The following is a 27,412-nucleotide window of genomic DNA, read 5'->3' as shown; positions in this document are numbered from 1 at the left end:
TCTAATTACATTAGAAAGGATAAATAAACATTATATGAAGATTTTATAAAAAGTAGTTGAATCTTTGGAAATTGAAAACAGATTAGATCCTGCTACAGATAATGGTGGCTCGGGATAATTTATCAGTAATTATTTACGCGTTAGTTCTTGGAAAAAGCTTTCTAGACAGTTACTAAGTTAGCTAAGCGACTGAAAAGGGACAAACGTTTTAATAAGAAACTCTTTGTAAATTATCGGTTATTGTCAACAAATTTCTAACGGAGAGAAAACCTCTAAAAATTAGGGTGTTGTCCAAAGGTATTTGATTGATTTACGATCTTATCATATTGAATTAACTTTCTATTCCGGCGTAAGCAATGTATGTTTTCAACGGTACACCACTTTTTCTGCTCTTTGATCTTGATCAGCCTGTGGCGTGTTTAATTATCGACTATCAATTATCTCAGATTTTCACATTCAACAACCGTGTTTAGCGAATTAGATTCCACTCCGCGAAATTAAATGAATTCATTTCTCTGACTTCCGTACTCGGTCGCAGAATAGTTGAACTCGAACTCAGCACGACCATATAACCTCTATAATATCGATGGAGTGGTGAATCATTTCTCGCCCACTTCTCCTCTCCTTGGATTCTATTTCTGGCTAGTCGTGATTTTCAGATTCGGTCTGCACAGGCTGCGTGGCTAGGACATAACGGATTCGATTTGTTCTCATCCATATTTAAGTTATTCCAATATTGGGTAAGAAATCTGATAGATATATCTAGCCTTAATATTGATTGCGTTGATAAATTTCTTATGTCATTTATCTCGCCCCATTAATTACAATATTTCAAATGTCGAAATTGCTCTTAGTAATGTCCGATAAAATAAAACAGATTTATTTTATTTCTAAAATAATTTTTAAATTTTATTTCATGACGTGTTCTATTGAAAAAAAAACACTGCATGCGCTGTATCCTATGCTCGCCTGGGATTATAAACTCAATATCTACACAGATAAGTAAAATGGAAAATTTAGTTTTGTGAAAAGAGACTTAAAGGCGATTAGAAAACGGCAGTCAGTACGTATTAATCTTACCGATAAAAAATCAAATTAGATATTGTTTTTTTCCGTGGACATTAAAGAAAAGCGGTTGTCGATTATGTCTTGCAATTTTTATGGTCCTAGTTGCTTTCCTACCAGTCGATTGTATTTGGCGCCATAAATGGTATATTATTCAAAATCAGTCGGAGTCTTGTTTGTTTTTAGTAGAGGGGCGGGGTTCCATTATAAATTTTAATTAACGGATACGATTCTGAATAGCCAGCTTCCTAACGATGCTTTATTTCCCCGCGAATATGAATTTACTATCGTCGCAATCGGAACGGCAAAAAACAGAGACGAGTTTTCTGTTATTGGTGTTACTTTCCCTTCGGTGTGAGAAGTGACCCAGTTCCGGAGGGAGATTCTCTAGGAATATTCGCGTCATTGTAGAATAATTCCGCAAATCGCCCACCGCACTGCGCGAACCGAGTGCATCACGGACGATTACTCAACTGGAGCCGACTCATTCCACTCGAACTGCAAGATCTCTCTTGGCTCCTTAACTTCGCGACCTCCGCAAACGATTCACCGCGCCGATTAGTGCGGGAGTTTCAAATCGGGTCAAATTGGGTCGGACTATTCAAATGAAACTGCGAATTCTTCTTCGTTTCTTTTATATCCACTTAATTCAACATTGTTTTTGTTCAGCGTCTTTAGGCGATTTAATAAATTTCCCTTTCGCTTTATAATTTATGGAAAGCTAATTGTTTGTGATAATACTAATTCAATTTACCAAAATTATCATGATCAGTAAATTTAGAACACGGTTCACTATTTGTTAGTTTGTTTTTATTAACCTTTTAACTTCTGTAGGTATCAATACGACTATATTGTGATTATGCAAAAAAATACTCTTGACCTTGGGTAGTAAAATGGGTAGGAAAGTAGTACATGTATGCATGTAAATGTTATCTCAGATTAGACGTATTAACACGGCTGTGCCCGTTAAATATAAATTTAAATATTTGTTGTTGGTCTCATTCAAATCTATTGTCGCGTGGTGCACCTATTATGGTTGATACAAATTCTTGGTGCATTGTACTCTTCGTTGTTATTGCATTTTACTACGGTATTGTATATATATCCCGTAGATTTTACAACGATTGTTGCCTGGATTGTTATGAATGAATAGCGCAAATTGTCGATTTGTAACCGTCCGTTTATAAACATTGCGTTGTTTTTCCTTGTGTTATCCATTATCGTTGTTTACCATCCATCGGCCGTTTTGTGTAGTGTCGCTCTGCAGTGAGCGTGCACGGATGAATGAATCCAATAACTCGTATTACGTCCGCACATTAGAAATGGAAATACGCTTCGTGTTTACAGCTTTTTACCGCTCCTTCCTTAGTTTGTGATACCATATTGATCGACGAGTTTGCTCTTTCTGTCTGGGAGAAATTTTTGCGTTCAATTAGGTTCATTAAAACTCGTCTATCGTCATATTAATCCAATTCTGAAGTGAAGATCCACTTGTTTATTTTATATACTATAAGTAGGATTATGTACATTTCTCGACATCCAGTATTGTACTTATATGGTTATGATGGTATTGATTATGAGCACACAAAAATGTAGCAGGTGTCTATTAATTTTTAATTTAAGTTTTTCTTAGTAAATACAACTACATATTTTAAAAAAACTATTGTGGCACGTGTTTCAGTGCATTCCGCATCATTTTCAAACGCCGTATTGTGTTTATTTCGTGTGTCTATTATTGTAGCCATTTTAATCTCCGACATTCAAAGTTGGCATGTTAAGAATAGGCTCTCAAGAAAAGAGTGGAGAATGAAGAGTGAGGTAGGTCGTATGAGCCGACAGCCGGCAGGTCGTAAGCCCTGTATTATGTTAAGTCAAACATTTCCATTTTCATAAGTTGCTTCGTCTCTCTGAGATATCTTTAATAAATCTTGAATCTTTTATCAACTTCATATTAAATAATCTAAAAGTATGTGTTTTTTCTCCTTTGAGGGAAAATAAGTCTTAACATAACCTATCAAAGAACTCTTATGCATTTCATAATCCGCGTTGCATTCGCTCTCGTCCCGTAATAAACTCATTTATTCACTTGTTCATTGGAAACAACTGTTGGAGATTTGCATTATTCATTTTGGATTACGTTATGTAGAACACATGTACATTATTTTGTGAAGAAGTACAATGATCTTAAAGAATTGTAAAAGTAGGTGCCCTAAAGATAAAACAAGCTGAATTAAGACACCTCTTAAAAAAAACGTGGTGTACACCTGTATTGGTTTATTTAGTCTTATCGATGTCCTAGTTATTTTGTCATAACTATGCTATTGTATAATTAACTGTAATAAGAATACTCAACAACATATAGAATTTCGTTTTGGAATGAAAGATGTTTGTAAATTTTATCACCCAAGGACCCGATATCGGTATTTAATATTACAAGGTGAATCATTCTCTCGCCATCTTCTATATTTAGCACAATTTATATATTTTTTCTCTTAGATTGATGTTTTGTCTTTTACCTGAAAAGAGGAGGTGATATTGAATTGTTATATTACCTCGATTATACAAGTAAATAAAAATTTCCTTCTTATTTTTACATTGCCAAAACCAGAAACCTATCAGCTTTTGATAAAGATCTTCTTGTCTAGTATAATATATCCGATGAAATGAGTATATTGATGTTTTTTATGTTCGATTATCCATTTTTCTATTGGCGACCAAAACGGCCAATTGAGTTAACCTAGATCCCCACCACTAGAATTCGTGGGTTCATCGATATCCTCAATACCGAAATAGTGAAGATCCGAATACACGGAGGAAGTAAGAGACAGGTATGTAGATCAAGTTAACGTACCATGCTTTGATAAACACAACATCGTGTGGATGCACCTGTATTTGCGTACTTGTATTGTTCTGGCCACGTGGAGTGTGACAACTCGCTTATTGACAGAAAGAGGAACATGTATAATCATATTTTAGTATGAAGAATTTCAGGTATCACCCAAAATTGGGTGCTTTGCCAGTAAATTTAAAAAATTTTTTTTTTTATTATATGTACAATATAACCTCACTTTTCCTATCTTACTACTTGAAAATGTGAAATTCCCCTCCGCTGATAATAATTAAGTTTCTTTGTATAGTCACTACCAACATCTTGCATAATTTAGGCCTGATAGTAATCTCAAACCTTCCACAAATTTGTAACCCTTTTATCTCGTGATATTCTGTAAGTCGTCGAGTTAAGCTAGTAAGTGACATCAAAACGTTTCGCGAAAACTTTTACAAATCTACGTTTTTTTATTCACTTAAAAAAAATCCAATTAACACTAATATTCTGTCTTCTAAAACAATTTCTACCTCTGAATTCTTAAATTGCTAGTGAGCGGATCATTATGGATGCTGTTTTTGTTGTTGTTAAATTACTGAATATTTAATGAATAAAAAAATATTTCTTATTTTTTATTAAAATGTTGTGTTTCACCCTATCTTCATTCTGTGTTTGGTGATCAAAGATTTGACGATTTCCCGGACCAATTATCTCAGTCTGCTAATTTTGTTTTACGCAGAGTTAAAAAATAATAATAGTTATTTATTTTTCTACGCAATGGAGTTTTTACTTATTCAATATTTTATGAAATTTGGGTATACATATTTTCTTTTTCATCTTTTAACTACTGCTGGTTCTATATCCCCTCCGGTACTTATCTTACGTTGTATTTAAGCTTTACTGCTCTACAGTAATAATCCCAATGTACACAGATTGTATTCACCCATTGTTTGAGCACAATGCTCCCATCTCTTCCTCTACAGTCAGATACCAAGAAAAGATATCCCAGAATCCCATCCGAAGATGGTGGAGATACGGGCCCGAACAACAATTTGATCCCGTTTCCATACATACAGATCTTCTAAAATGCTTGCCGTACCCACGAAAGTTCTAGCATGTTATCACCAATTTTACCAAAATGTTCGCTGAACATGTTCGAATATGTTTGGGCCCCGTTAGATTATAAAATTTATTTTTTTCTTTGCTTTGTGAAGCTTAACACTAAACTATAAGATATATGTATATATGATGTATTAAATAAGCATGTGCTCAATCCCGTCATTTGTGTTGTTTGATTAAAAAACGATTTCACACGTTTTTTACGCACAGTTCTAGCTGTATATGTTTTCATTTATATTATATCCATTTATTATAATGTTAGTTAATAATTTTTCCGAAATATCCGTGTAAAAATATCAAATAAATACTACTAAAAACTATGCTACTAAAAAACATTTTGTCTAAACTCAAGGTGGTTTCTTTGTTAAGTTAAAATCACATATTGCACACAAACGTCCTCAAATTTCAATGCTACCATACATGCTTATGCTGCCTACCGGTTTTAATTATTCCGTCAGTATTCCGCGCCTTACATAATAAATAGTGATTTTAGTCGGTTGTTGTTCACGTTATGTGTGTTTTGCGATACCCGTACCTCACACCCACACTGCGACACACGTACACCGTGTGCGTATGTGTATGCGCGATATCTTAACGCACACTCACATCTTGATCAGCTGGGTTTGGAATCAAGGTTAGAATGTGTTAACCACTATTGGATGTCTGCATAAGTTTGCGTCTGATATGAAAATATATTCCTTAAGTAAAAATTTTATGAAAACAGTTTTATTAATATTCTCCTACAATTCTTTTCCAATATTTTAAAACTTTTCTATCCCATTTGTTTATTAGTTTGCAAGGAATACTTCCATTTTATTCTCAATCCTGCAAGATAACTGAGTCCAGAACAGATAAAAATCTGAAGGGGCAATGTCTGTAGAATATAGTGGGGCTGGGGAATTTTTACCTTTAATTCCCTTTATTTTCTCTATTTGTATTGTGTGACGCGTGACCTACCACTATTGGAAGGAAGATGAACACCCATACGATTAGCGTAAACTGGACTATTTTTTAATTACTTGTTTTAAATTAAAGTTTCCTCTTACTTATTATAACTTAATAGAATTATTGTTATAGGACACCAAGGGTCTCACCCTTTAACTGCTTTTTGAACTATGAAATTCAGGGACTACTGGAAAAGATTTGTCAGACCTAGCAAATCATGGTCACGATACTAGCTAGCTTGGTCGTTAACATTGAATGAAAAAATAATCTTTCCATTTAAAATCGATTCTGATTTTATACAAGGTTTATTTATATAAGTATTTATTATTTTGACAATTTTAATTTATCATCGTTCAACTGAGGACGTCCTGTAATGTATCATACACTTACTGTCGCTAGCTTGCATGCAAAATTGCTAACCCCCTAAGGTTACTATGAGATCAATTTTTATTTTTGTACCTTACATAAAACAGATTGTGTAGATCAAGACTCTCTGTGAGTCGGCAGTTTTGTACTCGAAGCTCTTAGAAATCCTATTTATAATAGTTGATGATTCCTGGGTATTCACAGTCTTCTGCTTACCTAACTGATCTCCATCTAGCACCACCCTTATTTATCACAAATGGTATTTGTTATGCTTAACGTTAAACTAAGAAATATTTATGACCGCCAATCCTAAGTTGCGAAGTCGCGTGGAGTGTGTTAGGTGCCAGTCACTACATATTTGAATAACGAACCTGTCTGCCGAGTATCTCTCGACTTTGTCCTAAGAGGTGACGTCAACCTTAGTAATAGTAGAGAACCCACGCGTCACCTGTTGTCATTTTTTGCTCTCACGATCTTAAAATCTTTGAACACATTTTCATTTCAATTTTATGAACGTGTACACTAATTGGTTGCATAACTAAGAGGTCATATCAAATACGAGAACTTTAGTTATTTAGGTTTGTGTTGAAAAACATCTGTTGTGACAATATTAAATTGCGAATAATGGTTTATCCGCTTATCTTCATTCTTTTTAGAGTAATATAAACTATGCTATTTTTTTGTGTTGTTTTATCAATTAGTCATTAATAGTCTCGAAGTATTAATAAATCATTTGAATAACCGATGAAAACCCCTGAGACGCATATTCACTGTGTAGATGATCCTAACAGTACAACTTCATCCCTTTACAGGATTTTATTGGAAAATGTTTCGAGTGACTAATACTTATTAGGTAGGTAGCCCGTTATTTCTTCCAAAGTTGGATATTTTGATTTTTGACCATAAAATGACAATTATGTCCCATGTAATTATTCTTATTTCATATACATATACTTAAGTTTAATTTGATCAGAGAATTCAATAATTTTAATTTATTTAGAGTTTTTCAATACTATATAATCATTTGGGAAAAGTATAGTTGATTTAATACAGCGTATTGATTCATCTGTGGTAAACCACAATAATGTCCGTAAACAATTCTAATTTCTTAACTTCAGTTCAATTAAGTTATTTTTTAATCGAGTTTATCTCGAGCCTGTTTAACTCTCTTCTTAATCAGTTAACGGTCGATTTATTTTCACATTACCCCTTTTTTCACGTATCGATAACCACAACGTCCATCTATAATTGAAATATACTATATAATTCTGTATGCATATAAAATTTTCTTCTGTTTTTCTTTTCAAACCCAAAAAAAGTGTTTTTTGTGGGGTGCAACTTTAATTTTCTGTGGTTTATGTTTTATGTACTTATACATCCATGATTTATCGTATTACGATATGTATAATTTATAAATGGTCCCTCGTGAACAATATAATTATTTTATCAGTTAGTAGCCGATTAAGTACTATTTATGTATTTTATAAGCCAATATGATGTGAGAGTACTCAATTATCTCAAAAACGGTATACCTAATAAGTGTCTGTATTTTCCTGATATTTAAAAAAAAAACTAGTAACACCACAATCAGATATTTTTCTTGTCATTGTTTACTCGATAACATATAAATATATTTGCGGTAAATTATAATACTAAATAAATAATTCATACAAATAAAATATAATGTGAAGAAAGTTAACATGTGCGAGGTGATATTCAATTTTAGCGGAAGTAGACAATTGGTCGCTGGCGAAGCAGATGTTGGGCTATTCGCGTTTCCTCAGTAAAATGGCATTCCATCTAGGCATTTTTTTATTTGGTCATCCGACAGTAAGACATACTTTTTGTCGTTGTTTGTTTTGTAAATAATATGTAGCTACATTCTAAACATAGGGTTAATTCGTTTGTAAAAGAATATATAAGTACATTTGACTTATAAGAACAGACTTTCTTAAAAGGAATAAAATAATGTGGCTCCGGAAAATCTCCTCAAAACATGGAACGGACACATTATGTTCGAAGCAATATCAACTTAGCGGTCGCTTTTCCAACAGGCATAACCATCGACAGGTTGGTCCTGTATATCGGAATTGAAAACAATCTACACTGTAGCAACAGCAGTCTTAGGTGGTTTTTGGGAATGTATGAAATAATATTCCGCTCAATTTTAGGATTGTCCATCAAACCACGCAACAATCATTAAAAATGCTTAGTCAAATACACATTCCTTCTAGTCTCTAAACTATTGTACCCGAGCATACCCTGGAGAAACTCGGCCCGCTAGAGCCAAGGATAAATACTCGGTACTCTCTCGCGTAGAGATATCTCAGACTCTTCTTTTGGACTTTCTCCATCGTAAGAGAGTACTAATTTCACGTGGCCCCCGAATCATCGAGCCACTCTCGAGTTTACGTCGCACCAAGGAATTGTAAAAAGTTCTCAGTACTAGAAATCCCTGGCTTAAGTACGCTTAAGTTATCCTAATATTTCCAATACTTTACTACTTGCATGAATGTAAAATAAAATAAACATACCACTGGCATAAATTTGTAGACACTCGATTATAATTTTTTTGCGATATTATGTTTGCGACATTTTTCTTACATAAGTAGGTATCTTAAATTTTAACTACAATCCGTTCTAGCGTACGGTATAATAAATTCTGGCATACACGCAGATTGGTAAGTGGTATAACAGTTACCATCGCCAATTTTTATTAGCGAAGACCAAAATTGACCCCCAATTTATTCGGCTTACGAAGGACCACTTTCGCCGGAGATATTATTCTGCGATACGTCGAGCTCTTTTTGCATTGTTAGAATGATAATTTATGATTGTGTTATGCATGAGATTGATAATTAATACGTTGTGCTGTTCACATTCCTGAGTCATAGATTTAACGGATAGATTAATTATCTGATGCCATTTGAAGTCGCTCAGCCTATACATGTATACTTTATACATATATATATATATATATATATATATATATATATATATATATATATATATATATATATATATATATATATATATATATAACCCAATGGTATATAGGTTACTGCATCGTATTGACGCAGTGTTATCATGGTTGTTACTTACATGAAGGCAAGGTGAACAATACTGCTCTTCACCTACCAGTCCAGGGTAATATTAACGAAATATTAAGGGTGAATAATCACTTTTTGACCCTCTCTTGAAATCGAACCCGGGGCTTTCACCACGGTATCTTAACCCTCTAATAATTATACGACGAAGGCGGAAAATAAATTATTATACTACTCCCTTACAAATAATTTTCGCATCAAAATAATTGGATGGCTTTGTTGGTAAGTACTTTTAGTATATATATTTTTAAATATAATTTTCTCCTTTCTTTTATTAGTATTGCTATCTTTTCACGAAATCCTACTCTGCAGGTGTTCTTATACTTATCAAATCATTCTAGCATGTAAACACTATTATCATCTATCTGCCTAACCGGCACTTGTCTGTCTTCGGTTAACGTGACTCCCGTTAATGCGGTTCCAATCGCTTATGTAGCTTCACCATATACCTACCATATTTGCTAGCCGAGCTCCGTGGACCTGTGTTTAGCACGCTGCAAGAGGTCCGGGGTTGAATTCAAAAGTGGGCAATTAAAATCATACAATTTGTTGTCGAATGAGCCGATTTTCAACATTATACGAATGCAGTATTGAAAATGTGAGATGGTCAGAAATAGTTTAAATTAGTGAGACGGGGTTCAGTATGTTGGATACATTTTTTTAGAAGGTTAATCACAATAAAAACATCAACAAAATGAGCACTATCACTTTCAGCAAAGGCGCTTTATAAATTGGAAGGTGTCGGCTTTCATTGTAAGATTTATATATATATCTAATATATCAATTGACTTATTTCTTAGTAATTAATTTGACCAATTAACCAAGTCTTAATTTATTACAAAATTTATTACCTTAATTAATTAATTATTTATTGTATAAGTACAATAAATAATTTTATTAATATTTAAGTTTATGTAAATTTCGATTATGTCTGCTTATTTATATTTTAGGTGACAGTTCTGGATCAGCTATTCCATTTAGCTGGCACAAGGGTGAAATTTTACGTATAACGCAAACGTAGTGCCTAAAATTTGCACATATTTCTTACATTATTTCCAAGTGTTACTAAAGACGTAAAATCAAATTTTCAAATTTAATCGGTAATTCCTCATTTGCGGGTTTGGTGTCGTGTACATTGTGATGCAATTAATCGAGTTTGCTTGGATCATTCGCAAAAACAAAATTGTCCTGTTGGCATTTCAAATAAGTAGAGTCGAGAATATCTAGTCGACCGTAAAATTTATGGCTCAAGCGATTGGCGACCGCAAGTTTATGACCAGTTTTCACATGCGGGTCTTCCGGATTACTCTAACAATAAATTGTATGTAGCATGTAATGTACTCAGTTTCTTTTGTCGGCTCTGTGAACTTTCTTTGTTATGTAAAGTCCCTCTCTTTATATTTGTATGAAATTTCATTTTCCAATTTTCCGCTCGAAAAAGTGGATGATTTTTTTCCATCCATATTTGAATATGTATTATGTATTATTATATGTTTCAAAATAGTAACTAGTGTACATAATTATTGGATATGCGAGTAAGTATTTAAGTTTTTTTGTGCCTAAAAAATATTTGTACACATACTGAATCAATCATTCTTTCTGAGTTATAATAATATTTTCTGATCAGAACTTCATTTTTCTAAAATTGTGAGTTTCTTTTGGTTATTTGCGGTAGATGGTGTATTTATTATTTATGAATCAAGTTGTGTGGAATTGTAAACGTTTTTATGATATGACATCAGTGTAATATAAACGTGGAAGTTCCGTTTCAAATTTATATGTTTAGGACTGTATTATTAGACTGCATTACTTTCTAGCACCCGTTTCAATACTTACGGCTTCATTGTCGTTATGGAGTTATAGCAGTCATCAACAAATTAATAGCGCTAAATAAGCGCTAAATCTCGTAAAAATAACAAACAAGATGGGAAATTTACTTATATTTTTTGATACATCGACCTTTTAAACAGTTCACTACTGGCTGCAAAGTGTTAGATCTTCCGTCTTGAATCTCTACAGTTCAGTGGCATTGAATCGTATCCAGTCTCCGCACATGTGAAAGTAAACCTTAAAAAAGCGTCACTCTTTCAAAATGAATTCAGTACGTATCACTTCTGTTCTATTCATCTATTCTTAATGATTACATATTTCAAAGAGAATCCCAAATTCATTACGCCGTGACTAGTCCTAAGTTCGGACTCCACTCCAAAATGAAGTTAAGAATCTGCGTGAACTCGGCTGTAAGCTATGCATTTCGAGTTATTATTTTAGATTGAATATAGAAGATGCTTTCTTTGCGCCGCGCCATTAAGTCATGCTTGCTACGTTAGGTTTTCACGGTTTACGTTAGATATCGTTCACACGGAGTTGTATTTACACCGTTTGTTGTCAACAACTCCCAAATTGTCTGAAAACCGCTCGAAATAAACGAATACACTGTTCTGCCTAGTAAAAACTAAGTATCATGGAAAGTAATAATTGATAATTGCGAAGAGTTCCTGAGCTCCACAAATAACAAAATGCAGTGTAATTGGCATATTGTATATACATTTTTTTAAAGTAATGTTTTATACCAAAAATTTCAAAAAATATAGCATACGGTGTAATTACATACTGTGTTTTTACTTAGTAGAAAATTAAAAAGGGTCCATCTTGATTGTTATTTCATTTGGCAAAGTGTGAGTGATAGGCTTTCTTTATTGGTTAGATAGGAGGGTGGGTGGTTACGATTAGGAATTACTATATGTATTCGGGCGATGAGTCAGCAATATACTCAGTGCATAAAATATACCCTTCTGAAAAGAAAAGTTTCTCATTTCGCATGTATCATAAGTACAAGTTTTCAGAGATAACTATGATAATCAAGTGTGTACTTTCTAAAACCATTGGTGCCATAAACACAAAAAAACACCATGGACAGGAAATGATCTTTTAAATATTTGTTTCTATTATATACTTTATAGGTTGATTTTTTTGTTACTTTTCAAGCTATACCCGAGTATCATTAACGATCAATATTTAAGATTTAATAACGCCTGATTAATAATTTATGCACACCTTCGGGTTCCTTTGCTGCATATCATATTTTACTATTGAACGCTCGCGGGCTTAGATTACTTATGTCTATTTTTTGCTCGTTTGGTATGGCCGGCTTTTTTAAGCGTGTTTATTAGTGATAAAAATACCGAATACTAAATTCTAATTTGCGTTAAGATTTTAAATGCGTAAATTTGTGGAGTTTGGTTTGTGCTATTTACTTGTTTTTTAGATAACGTTTCTTGAAAAAGAAGGAAGTCGTGATACGGTAGGAAGCAAACGTAGAGCCAAAATTTACACTTGCGTTCTTTGGCAATGTTTCAAGTTGTTGTATTGATAGATGAAACGAGACTTAAATATTTTCGCAGTGTAAATTAAGTGATAACTTTTGGGATAAATCGAATGTAAATAATCGAGTTGTTCGATTACTCTGTTCATTCGAATAATTATTGGATTTTTAAAAGTTTATCAATTGAATAACTCGTTTCTAAAAATGTGTGTGCGATTCGTCCTTATTCCCAGATACTTAAGGAAATAAAATTAAGTTATTTTGATTTCGTGTGTAATTCGCATTCTATTTTATTCCATCTAATAAAATCCACATAGTACTTTATTGTTAGGTTATAAACTCAGTTTTTCCGCAATTCATAAAAGCACACGTTATTTTACTAAAATTTTAAAGGCTTGCAAAACAGTATTGTAATAATTATATACTTAGGAGACTGCTACACTAATCTTATGTTCGAACTATCACGATATCTGTAATTAGCTTTAGTGAGATACATATTCGTAAGCAACGTCCCGTAACTAGTGATTGTCAACTAAATAATAGGTCTGTTAAGTACCTATCAGACATAAACAAACATGAAAAATTTATTACAAAAAATCTACAATCATTAAAATATTAGTATGGGATATATCATTACGATAAACGATCTGCTACTTAAATACCGTAATTGCTCCTATACTTATTTCTTCACATCCCTAGACTAAGTTAGACTAGGTTTTAATTAAAAGAAAATCTAAAATTGCCACTGAAGAATGTGAACTGGTTTAAATTTGGAGGAAAGAATTTCTCAATATACTTATTTTTATACGCAGAATTAGTTTTCTCAAATGGTTTTTAATGGAATTCCAAATATAAGGGAAAAGCCATTGGCCGAAAAATATCACTTGTGATATGACATTTTATTTGACGCTGAAATGTTCAAATAACTATATTATGGGAAAATGAGTCTACTTTTTATTTTATCTGCACTCGACTGCCTCGAAAAAATAAAATTGAACTCGTTTGAGTAACCTCGTGACCTTTTATTTGTTATTTAATCGACCAATCATTGGTATGGTATCGAGTTATATAATTCACAGTTAGGTTACCCGTGACTATTGGTATAAATATATATATCACGTTAAACAACAGTTGAACAGTTTTACCTATTTTTACCTTTATCCTGTAAACATATTACATCTTTCCAAATAATGGTAACCAAATTCCACCTGTGTCATGAACCGTGTGTGTCAGGTGACAGCACATACCCTTTCGTAAATTTAACTTCCCTCTCTTGCCTCGTCCGCGACTGTAATAAGGCAATGCACTGAGTATGGTGAATTCTCTTAGTAAATTAAGAATAATGTAGGTACTTACTTATGCGTGTATTCACAAACGAAAACTGCACAAAAAATATAAATTAGGTCTTCCCCCCCCTGTATCCTACTCTCATCCAGTTAAATTTATCATATTCTCATAGGGCCATGTGTCAAAATCTCCAAAGCTAACACAGCCGCCTTTGTGATGACAATTCTTATCCGTACTTACTTACCTTTGCAATATTTTATAAATTATCTTTGGTGCATTTCCTTTTTTATTGATCGATTTAAGAATTGACGTCACTTCACGCATGGCTAAACCTTTATTTTTATTAGAGTTTATGTTAACTGTCAAAAGGTGATGACGTGTTAAATCGTTTAAAAAACGTTTTTAGCTTGATGTTGTTTTAATAATAGGGTGATTATTTATTTGTTTATATTTGATAACCCTTTTTATTTCTTACCAATATTCGATGAGACAATATAATACCATTTTCTTACTAACATCTTACATTGACAGGTATCACACAACAAATGAAAAATGGAAGATTCGGCAGTCACTCTGTGGTTAAATCTATCCATTTTTAATTCAGTTTTACTTAGTAAATACCACTATTTACTAAGTAAAACTTGAATAAAAAAAGAAAAAATGACAGCTCTACAGCTATACACCACAATTCCTGTTTATGTTTTTTCGGCATGAATCTTCATAAATCCTGTTAGCGTATATTATTTTCTGGCGGTGTGATGTCGACCGCGAGAATCTTCAGAACGTAATCGGTTTACGTAAATATTATCATTACGGCTTTTGGAAGAGTAGAAATATATCGCCTTTGGCGTATTACTTATGGATTTTGCCTTACGCGTCGGAGGAATTTCGTCGCCTTATAATTATTACTCAAGTAAATAAACACATCATAATATTGCTGACTTTTCCTAAGTGACTACTTTTTGTACAACTACTTGTAATAATTACGTAATATTTACTATAGAATTCAGAAACATCAATAGCACGAAAAATTAAACATGCAAACGGTTGAGCCAAACTATGATGATGGAATTTCTCCAAGAAATGTTAACGATTTATTTAAAATCTATATCTAGATTAATTATCATTCTTGTTTACTTTTCTGAGTAGCATTTTATTTTATTTTCACTGGAAAAGATTTAAGTTTGACGAACGAAAACTTACTGATATATCTCATACTTAATAGGATAATTATTTATTTCACACACTCGCCAAGACTGCTAGAATGCAGGAAAAAACTGTAGTGAGTGAGAAGATTCGAGTTTGTAACGGTTTGACGAAGGACAAATTGAAACAGTATTTTCTTTATACCTTCATAGCGTAGCACTGCAATGAATCGGGCCTCTTGAGGAATCGTAGCTCGTATCTCTTTAATGAAAATAATAAACTTCGGTGAGGCTTTTATATGGTCATTTTCCCGTTACAGTGCTCGCTAATTCTGCATGCCTTTAAGGCCCGGACCCCAGTAATATTTTCATTAGCTAGTTTTATTATGAGATTTTGTGTTCAATACCCTCTTATACAATTTTTTTTTATAAAAATAAGAAGTATGTTATTATTATTTACATACACAAATATTTGAGTTGTATAGTATTTTCGTATGCCTAGAGAACTGTTTATGAGCTCATCTGAAACTCATCTTACGATCATTTGGCGAGAGTTGCATTTTGATCACATACAGTTTCTCAGTTTGTGCATATCTGCAATGCACCACTTGTCCTCACCCAATTAAATTTACCAATATCTGTGATTCAGTTGTAACATATAGTATTTTTTTGTATGAAGAAGGAATCCCGATAGAAATATTGCCAAACTATCTTCTGCACCTCCGCGCAAGCGCAAATGAATTACCGAGCATATTTTAGTTTGCACATAATTCTGGACTATCATGATATGAGAAATTTTCCATTCCTTGGGACTGTGACATGAGCGAGACAGACTACGCTCATTGGGACAAATCATGCGTTAGAACTGTTAAGAAATTATATATCCGTACATTGCGGGCGCATGCATTTAAGTACCTTGGCGAAAAGTCACTTTATAAATAAGTAACATAATCTGTGATACGTAATCAATGCATTATGGAATTTAATAAAAGTAATGTATAATGTTAGCGCTGCTTATATGGGACCTATATTTATCAGACTTATTTATACTACTATTTTTGAGGCGAAATGTACTTCCAACAATGTCATTCACTGGGCGCCTCTTATTTCAAGTGTTTTTCGTCGTTAAAATTTATTAGAACACTTATTATGTATTAACTAGCAGCTACCCTACGAAATACTGCTTTAATATAATGCATATGTGATATAGAATTTAAGTTCATTAATTGTTGCAACTTATGAGATCCCGAGTGTTCTCTATTAGAATCTTTTGATAATTTGAAAACACACGATGATCTATGATCTTGCATCTACAAGCGATGTAAGCAACTCTACATAATAATACTGAAGTTTAAAGAAAAGCCACTGCTCATGCTATGAAATGAATGACTCTTACTATAAATTAATTTAGCGTGACATCTAAACGATCCGTAATGGTAAAATACCAACCTGTCTCGCTTAATTTCTTTTAACCTTAAGCCAAAATGTAATATATGTATGTACATAATTCGAAATTTCGTTTTACCGTTATTCATAATATTACATGCGATTCGTCTTACATACTTATTTTAATCAAGGTAACAAAATACATTTGAATATTTACAGCGACTAAACAGTAATGAATTTGAATTATCCATTTTTTTACTTCATAAAAGAACATACCTAATCCATAAGTGTGATACGGGTGGTAATAATAACATATTCTACGCTGATGACGGTGGTAAGTTATAGTTATTCTATGAGAATGATGGAATTAATCGATTTCAATTAATTTTAAACAGGCCACAAGGCCTACACCAAGAAAAGAAGAGAATTAATTTTAAGAGTCGAATGTTTAGGAATCGTATACTCTAGATACTAGATAACCGAATAAATTGTTTGATTATTACGGTCAACCGAATACTTCCGAAATTAGAAAAATGCTATAGTGAATCAATCGATTAACTTAACTCATACGAGTGAATGGATTAATCGAATAACTCTAATGTTTTCATTCGATTTAACCCATCGCTAAATAAGACTAAGGGAACCATACTTTGCTAGTGTAATGTGATTTCCAATTAATACCAATGGAGTCAACTAAAGTGTATCATACTTTTATTTCACATTGCTTTTATTAATTGATTTGGCCATCTCTTTTTGGTAATTAATATCTATTCATTTTAATTTAGGTTTTACTTAGTAAACACCATTATTTCTTAAAATCCATTGTGACACGTGTTTCGATGCATTCCGCATCATTTTCCAACTCCGATCTTTCACATCTTGCACGTGTGGATTCCTTTGAATGCGTCATTGCTATAAGTTTTACAATCGTAATTTTTTTATAGCGAAGCTTCAGTTCTGAAAAAATGTTCGTAATAAATTTATATTGACTCGTAATATTTCTTAGAAAAATAATGTTTATTTTTACCCTAAATTTCCATTTAAATATTTTTGTAAATTTAGTAAATTCGAAAAAAAGGGGATGTACCATTTTAAATAGATATGAGGATTACGAAAGATTATCTTAGAAATAATCTGGTAGATCAAATAGCCTTATCCTTTGTTTCGTTGTTTATCTCTACATTTACTTTCGTAGTGCGTTTCGTTTTTTTTAATGATTTCTCACATTTTATTTTATGATTAGTTCATTCTATGAAACTGTTGTTTAAATGTTATCTCGCTTATGTTCAACCCAATTTAACTACATACTTGAATGAATGAAGTAGAGTAGGAAACCATTTCACCAAAGTTTTGTTCAAACGTTTATCGTTTGGTAATCAGATATAAAACGTTTATTATTATTTAAAAAATATGTATTTGTGTTTTTATTGTTTGCAAAAATACTTCAATTTCATACTTTTTCTGTGAGCCTAAGCGACTCATTATTAGAAATAAGTATCAAATTGTGGTTCTCAAAACCCACTCTGGGTTTGAACCCAGAAACTCTGACTCAAGAGTCCGCGACACTAACTTCGAGACCACAACCCAGCACTAAGTAGGATAAAACTAACTTTATGTAACAAATATATTTTTATTTATCTGCATAATATATTAAATCCGTACTAATATAGCAACTCTAACTAAGAGTACACAGGAAAATATAAATTTAATTAAAAATATGCACTTAGGATAATCTCTTCAAAGGTTTATTTAAATTGTATGTTTTTTAGGTGGTTAAAGCATTTGAAGTGTGTTCTTTCTCGTGCATTCCACTGAGAAGCTCAGATACAAACGGTACTCACTGACGGTACGATCTACCAGGGTTTCTTTATCCATTACTAATAAAGATTGGCATGCCATCAGTGGCGCTCATTGTACTCCGCGGAACCACGTTACCTGGTTCACGACACGTGAGCTTTTGATATTTCTCCTTTTGTGCCATCAACAGACCATTTAAACGGTAATAACTTAAATCGAATGAGAACAAAAAGCGTTTCGTTTATCGCTGCTTAGTAAAAACGTGGAACATGCCGTGAATAAAATTTGTATCGAATATGCTAAATACTAACACATACGACTGAATTATCTTTGATTTGACTTATCGAATTCATAATTTAATAAATATGGAGATCTACAAAATTAACATAATTTCAATTACAAAATAGTGCTTAAGGTCGTCAATCGCTAATCTAATCTAACATAATCATACGCATCCAATATGTGCATACGGATCAGCGTCGAATCGATGCGGTGTTAACCTGATCGTTAATAATGAATGCAAGGATATCGGTCATGCACGCCAAACTATTGAAAATAGGAGTGATTTATATTCTATTCAACTGAAGGTAAGGGCAAATATATTACCGTATAGAAATGGAGGAGGAATAGTGTATAAGTAAAGGAGAATAATAATAATATTGGATAATTTATGGAACGGTATCGACAATTGATAGTGCAAGTTTGTGTAATCACACAAACTTGAACTATATGTAAATCTACAAGCTACTGCGAATTTGTACGAGTCTCTTTAGTTTGGATGTTAAAATTAAAAATGTTTTTTTGTTACTTATAGAGTATAGTAATGACTCGGATACCTATATATATTTATCTAACACTAAAATTAACTAAATTATTACACAGTATTTTAATCCCGTTTTTGAAGTTGATTTTATGAAATTTACTACGTGTTTACTACGCGAAAAATTGATTACTTATACAATCATTAGATGCATGCTATTTACATATGTATGCAAAGTCAGGGTATCTGGGATGCATGGTGTCACCTTGGAAAGCGCATCGATGGCGCCCTGTCTTTAGCAACCGACCGGATCGTATACTTTGTCATAGCACCAAAATGTCTCATCGTAATATATTTGTTCCGCGTGTATTAGTTCCGGAATAATTATACTTGAGGCGACTTGAGACGAAATTGTCACTTTCAAGTCGTGGAGATGATTTGATGTTCAATCGAGCTTCTTAACAATAATGACTTTCACATACATCTATTTACATGTATAGTATGTAAATTACATACTTGATAGATTTTCCACAGAAAAATCAATATTTAAAAATTAATTCACATCATTTCAATTACTAAATACGATTGTGATAGAGCTGAGGGTAAATCGCTATTTGTCATAAAAAAAATACACCGTCTATAGCATAGGTTCTCAACCTTATTTTGCCCACCGCACACTTAGAGAGAAAAAAGTATTAAGTAGTACAGAACACTCTCATCCAGACAAATAAATAAGTTTTGTATAACCTTTCCCCCACTCGACATTATGTACTCGTATCTTCTATTTCCCAGGCTGAGAAAGCAGTCGTGATGAATGTCAACCTGACATTTGGAAACGCGTTGATGATCGAACAATGGAGAAGTTGTAACATACAAAGTCTCGTTCCATCGCGGTTCCATACCTGTCTGTACATATTATATATAGGTAGACTATAGAGTACCAAATACCAATAATAATAATCTGCTGCATATTGTCTCGGAAACAAAGGTCTAATCAAGTTGACGCCGCTTCGGATCGCCGCGCGCCGCGGTGGCGGTGTTAACTTGATTATTAGTTACCCAAAGATGCAAGGTTCTTGTGATTTCTTCCTGCCAAGTTTTTATTAAACAAAATCGTATGCAAATACAATAATTGTATTGAAATTATTTCAATGAAAATTAAATCCGTTTTTTAAAATGAACTGATTTTTTTACATATAGAGAATATCAATAGTTAGGGCGCTCAGGGTTTCATATCTGTCATCGTACAAACTTGTGTAACTTGGATACGATAATACGTAATGCAAGCCATATTTCCCTTAAAGACCGTACTCTTTTAATCTGCTCAATGCTTCTCCGAGTCCTAAGCATTTTTTTCTAGAAATGTCTCTGATAAAAAATCTAATATCTCTGTTTATAAAAAAATCGTATATAAAATGGACCTTCGAGATTTTTTCCCTTTTCTTTGCACGCTGCTCATAAATACAAGGTAAATCCACGGATAAGGGATTCTTACACATTTCGGCTGTTCAAACTTAATACACAGTAAGAGACATTTTTTAAAGGCTTTTTTTTTGCATTTCTGGACTAAGAAGATTATACTGTGCTTAAAGTTTGGACAGCCGATTTACTGCATTGCCTTCAAAGACACATCGGGTGGAGAAAAAAAGGTAGAGCAGTGCAGTTTAGCCGCTCCACTCCACCACACTTAGACCTTAGAGATTACAATTATAAAAACATACGATATGTACCGCGAACTTGTTCAAACGTAAGTCTGTTCATGGAACCACAATGTAAAACATGTCTACAAAATAAAATTTGATTATAAAGTGATGATAACACCCAATTCACAATAATATCACTGTCAATATTCAAATCTAGACATAGATGTTTGTAAGTTAATTGAATTTTTAACATTTGAATTTTAGCTTTTCATCATATAATGAAAATCAAAACGTATATTTTTTTATATTGACCCATGAATTATATATGTACCAATTTTATTTCAATCGTTCTCTTTAGTTCGATGTTCGGAATTCATGTTGGATCATTTCTTACCTCGATTTGGACACGATCTGCTTGCCGAATGAGGTATTTCCTACGGTATTTGATCTTTGGTTCAACGTCCTCACGTTATAACATACACAACAAAATACATACACAAACACAGGATAGGTTTTTAAAAAATTTGATCTTTCTCTTTTTTGCTCTTTGGAACTCTTTTATTATTAATGCGAAATGTATAAATGTTTCTTCTTATTCACCTCACTTATCGACTTATTTATTACATACGCTATTTTTGTGTTAAACATGTAAACTGAAATACGTTACAATTGAAGTATGTTATGTTATTTGTTGTCAAACTATGAAATTACTAATTTAAAGATTTATAATTATTCCTCTCTTTTTTCATTTGTTTTTTCATCCGTGTTTGAAGATACTAGCCAACTTTTTCTCTCAATTTTTTTTGTGAATTCAAGAAAATTTAACGAAGACTCACATCTGTGTACAATTCCACTGCAGCATTTCTGATATTCCGCTGATTAATTTACCTACTCTAAATTTGTACCTTTTAATAGTCAGGCGTATGTCAAAATAATAGTGCAAAAAATAAATGCAACATCACTTTATTTGCCTACTACAATAATAATATGATTATTATTCAACTGAAAAGTGAACCAGTTTTTGCTAGTGAAAGTCATTGTCGGTTCATTTATTAATATAGCGGTTCTCATGTAGCGAAATTGTATTGTGACGACTTTCTTTAATAAATAATTAATCTAGGTATTGAAAACTGAACCTGTTTGTGTTTTGTTCTCTCTATTTCTTTTCTTTTTTCCGTTTTCTAAGAAATCTGACGAGGGAAATCCATCAGGAACATAATACAATTCAACTTGTTTGTGTCTACTCTTTTGATTAAATCAATAAAATCTGAGCGTGATATTTACAGAAACACAACGTCTTTTCGTAGGTCACGGGTTCGAATCTGAATATAATCCAGGATTGAATTCTAACCACTTTGATCTAACATCTAACAAGATGATTAGCGTGTATTTCCTTAATTCACTGTGAATTTCGGCAGTGCTTGTAGACAACTTGAGATACGTTTTTATTAGACTCCACGACATCTGCAAAACACGAGTCAGAATCTACTTTTTCCACGTTACAGGCATCATTAACCATCGTAACTATCTTTAGATAATACTAAATAATATATTGACTTGTCGACCGTCTTGTCAATTCAAGAAATGCGTCTCGACCAGACCATTCCACAGAAGTAAACAAATCTGCCCAGCGAGCGTTGGAATTGCAGGAAATGACTACTTCCTGAATACATTAACCGTTCTACTTATTAAATGAATACACGTGACCATTTCAATTCATTATCTTATCCATTCATCTTTGTATTGGTTCCGAATGCTATACCTGTACCTGACTTTGAAACCATTCATCAATGAAACTTGACGACCTTACTCCACATCGCTCAGCCCGAATTTTGCACCCAGAAAGCATTAATCGTTACTGGGTCACTGGTTATCATTTTCCAATGAAAATACCATAAACAAATTTACAGAATTTTAGCTGCGGTTTCAGTCCGTGTTGGGTTTTAGTTTCGTGTGTGCTCCTGATGACTTCACTGTACGAAAATCGATAATCCTCCACTTAAATATGTTTCTGTTAATACGCAATTATGGTGTTACTGTGACCTTTTAACTTGGCATAGAATGGTCTAGCACTGGAAAACCTTGACTGTAAATTTGTTTCGAATATGAATATTGTGTTTTTTTTCGTTTGCAAGTCCGATACCATCACGCATGTTAGAATGACTCACTTGAATACATAAAATACTTACATTATAAAAGTATTTTTAACATGTGTTTAAATCAACACTGATCTTGATCACCTAAGGCGGTAGAAAGAAAATACGCTTTGTGACCTTTTATGTATATAAATATCTGCTTTCAACTGTTAATCGTCCACAGTAAGGAGGTTCTCCTGCGAGGAACCTATGAAAATCACTGAATTAATTGAATCAATTAATCAAGGCAATAAATAATACATTTTTTAATTACATTTAGTAACAGTTTTACCAAAGTGAAGAAGCTAATACAGTGGCTTCCAACAAAATATACAGGGTTTTCATTTTTATGACAGGTATAAAATTAGTTCAAAAATATATTCGTGATAAATTAATTTAGGAAACGTATTTAGTAAGTTTATTTCAACTATGAATTGATTATATCACATCTCATTTCTTTTAATACGAGCCAAAAATCTTGATTAAAGGCAAATAAGTTATTTCCGTGCTCCAGCCCAAAAACATTTTATATGTAGAGTACGTACCTATGTGCTGAATGATAATATCTTATTCTATTAGTTAAATTATAAGATGTTTAAACGTACGTAACATCAAATCTCATATTCCATAACAAAAAAATAATCACCGTATGATCCTAATTTGTTTTGCCTATAAGTATGACAAAGTACATACCCACACTCATTACTTCCGTATTTAGTGAATGTTGGATCATCACGGTGATCGCTAATTAAATGCGCCTATCAACTAATACCGTTTTTTCTTCTCTATTGATCAAACATTCGTATTAGGAAATGTCAACTTGGTAACGGGAATCCCTTCAAAAATATTAACCTTTGTTATGTATACTTAGTCTTAGGCGTCACCGGCAATCAAAACCACAGTAACGTAAACATAAAGATAAAATAAACCATCAACTTTCTATCAATAATAATTACGATGAGTTTTATCGTTATAATTTCAGTGGTTTTTACGTTCAACAGCATTCACGACGCTTCAGTTCGATTTCCGAGTAATCGTAAAAATGTTATTTTCGCTATAGTAATAATTTTTTTCCTGAATTGTACAACATATAGTACAACAACAAATCGCCAAACAAGTACAAAAATCGCCTTGTATTTATGTTATTTCATACCAATATTTAACCATATATTTGTACGATGCAGTGTCATAACATGCATTGGATGCAGAAAGGGAGAACAAATATATACTTTAACTTTAAGAGTATAAACTAAATCCACACAGAGGACCACGAGAGACGATCAACGAAAAAAGGTTGAAATAGGACCTCAAGCCCTATCGAAACAACCCCTCCATATGCACATATTCAACGATGTTTGCAGTTTTAAGAGTAAACGTCGTTTCTAGTGTATTTAAGGTTATTCCTGATTTTCTTACTAATTTGTCATTTCGGCCAATCGAATTGCGTAAGTTTCGTGATCTTTATATTTTACTTATCTGAATAATACCTATTTATCTCAATAAGTTTTTTATACGTTATAGGGACCAGGCCTTCCAGCTGGTCGTCACAAAAAATCAAATTGCATTTTCCTACCTATTTTTTTAGATATAAATAAACTGGGTGAAAAGTGCCAGACATTAGTTCCGGTTACCGCGTTGTGTAGGATAACCTCGCCGCGATGGCAGCGGCTGTCGGCCGTTAGATTGCGTCATCGCTAAAGGTGCTTCATTATTTTGACATTTGGATAAGTTATCATAATGTCACGGGAATTAGGATTTGACGGTTGTGGAATTTATATTATTCTCTCTTTTATTTTAGTACTATAATATTGTCAGAGTCGGAGTTTAGTCAAGGAATTCGGGTACGATAGAATACAGAATTCGGAGTGCCGAGAATTTTAGTCCCGTTGCTTTCCTTCGTCTATCCGTAGTCCGTAATGATTAGTAGGTTATATATTATAATCGTATCATAAACTAAATTTATTGTGTAACCCGTAAACGGTTGTGGCGTAGTTTAGTTCATCTTTAACTATGGAATTTGCGTGACAGGATGAAAACATCGTCAGTAAAAAAAATCTACAGGTACTCCCAATCGAAAATGAATTGAACAAAGCTTGGCTAGAGATATTCGAATCAATATTTTTTTATTTATATAGGTAAGCAGTATTGCCAACCTAAGAAATAGACTTTCTTCTGTTATGCTCATTTCCAGTTTCGTTAAAAATATGTGAAGGTTATCAATGTTCATGAAAAATAGAATCAACCTAAAATTGAATAACTGTTTGATCATCTTTTTTGTTGTTTTTTTTCTTCCAATCAAACTAAAAATTATCGTTTCTGCAATCCTCAATCGATCAAATATAAATACGTATTTATATATTTTTTACTAATATTGCTTTATTTATTATTTTATCATAAAACTCGACGTCATTTAGGAAAAACCCGAGAATTTCCACGCATATTTGCGCAGTGACGTAGGCCATGGCGAGCCATGTTGGCGGAATGGCAGACCGTTAAAAATCCACCCCATCCCCTCCCTAGTTCCTGGACCATTATACAACTACCTTGGAATTGTAGGGGTTAGTTTCGTCCATTCAGTAGATGTTACTTTCCACAAAACAGTTTCAAAATATATGCAATTCAATAGGGAGAACTTCGCATAGTAATTTTAGTTTTTTAAATTATTATTTTAACAACAGTTTCTAATTCGTTGTATATTTATGACAAATTAAACTCTCTTTTCATTAATTAATTTGTTCCCATATACGAGCAAACATTTAATTACTTATTGTATTTCTCACGCTCTCAAAGTTTATTTGAACGCAGACTGTTGCTTACATATTACTTACATATATTATTGCCTTTTTAAACCTATGTGGATATATTAAACAAACACCTGAATATGTGTTTGTCATGCATTATTTTATGGCGTGAGCAAATAGTCGATTACTGGTTGGTATCCACGCGGATAAATGAAGCCTTTTGAATAGTTCTGAATTCGAAAAAAGAAACATTTTGATTACTGTAAACATTTAAATTTGAACGGGATACGCCAGTGACGCAGTTCACTGCCGCCCCCGCGCGAGGGCTGTACCAATTGGTGGAGGGTGGTCGGTCTGCGCCCCCGCCATCCCCCGCCCCCCGCCCCCCGCCCACGCTCGCTTCCAGCCGAAATCAATACCCGTCTCGCCCTCTGCCGTCCACCGGGGTGACTCTTGCACGATATTTGCGCAGGATCGCAATACTAAACTTGTCAGCTATGCGTTGAATATTTAATTATTCTCCAGTAAGATCTTCTGCAAATAAGACATGAGCTCTAAAAACCTTTTTAGCTGTCTAGAGAGTTACAAATAGCGAAGTTCGTCGTTCGTACGACGGAGAAAGAGAAGTATTTCGCAGTATCAGGATACTTATCTCGGAAATTTTGCGAGAGGTCCGAAATATAAATTAAACCATTTTATCATTCAGAGGAACAGAAGACTTGTTAAAAAGACGCTGCTTCTCTTACCTAGCACCTGAGGGGCTGGTACGAGTGCAAGAGAATTATCTCGTGCGCCTAAGAATATGTAGGTGAAAATTACCATTATAACAGTCTATAGCCACCCTTCGATAGAAGATGACACAAGAAGAAAGAAATACTGTTTCCAAAGTGAATTTAATTCAATAATTAATTTTAATAAATACGGGAAATTCAATCAACATTACGCACGCTCGATAGTAAATTGACCTGATCCAAAATATGGGAAAATCGATATGTGTGTACGCAGGGACAGCTTGCAACGCCTTCTAGACAGTGTTCAATAGAATAAATAAAAAATCAGATACAAAAGGCCTTACAATGTGTTTCTGCGTGGGTTATTAGATATGTACCTCGATTTTTGTAAATTTTGGACATTCAAATTTGGAGTCAATTTTGCTATTAAGCGTGCGATGTGTCGATTTATAATAAGCAGTGGGAGTGGGAACTCTGATACCTGTCCCTTATCACCCCATTTTACTTCTCAAAAAGCATTTGTCTGGAGATGCTGTTTGATTCCAATATCTATAAAATATGTATTTCACATTTTCATGTAATATTTTTTCACTCGTTTTGTCGCTGAGTAGAGTTTTCTAAACTTCCTTTTTTGCACGCTGGGTCGTGTCGTTTATAGATTTGTATGGTTTGCAGATAGGCACTCGAGGGATTAGTTGATAAATACCGAGACACGCAACTCGTGTGATCTGAGGTGTATTTGGAGAATGCTCGTATTCCTGATGAGCATAATGGGTTTATATCGCGAGACTGGACACTGCATTCGGGCTGTTCAAACTCTCCAAATAGATGTGTCTCGGGAATAAATCTATCGAAACTAACGCGAATAAGACTGTTGAACCCTTTACTTCAAGTAAAATATTCTTTTTTTATTTTTAAATATCGAAATTTATGTATTTAAATTGTGGCCGATTTGTAAAATTATTGTTTTTTTTTAATGTTATTTATTTCATACGTATTAGGAAAAGAATCCGACGAGTAGTAAATAGGTACATTG

General features: G+C 33.2%; 1 protein-coding gene across 1 annotated transcript in view; it reads left to right on the top strand.

The window, feature by feature from the left end:
- Nucleotides 1-27,412, top strand: part of Lis-1 (LisH and WD40 domain-containing Lis-1) — a 46,943-nt gene that overhangs the window by 5,758 nt on the left and 13,773 nt on the right. The window lies entirely within an intron of this gene.

This window comes from Brachycentrus maculatus, unplaced genomic scaffold (assembly GCF_059751285.1).
Source record: "Brachycentrus maculatus isolate JH-2025_06_01 unplaced genomic scaffold, ASM5975128v1 h1tg000032l, whole genome shotgun sequence".
In the NCBI taxonomy this organism is placed as follows: domain Eukaryota; kingdom Metazoa; phylum Arthropoda; class Insecta; order Trichoptera; family Brachycentridae; genus Brachycentrus; species Brachycentrus maculatus.
This window is presented reverse-complemented; position numbering and strand designations above follow the sequence as displayed.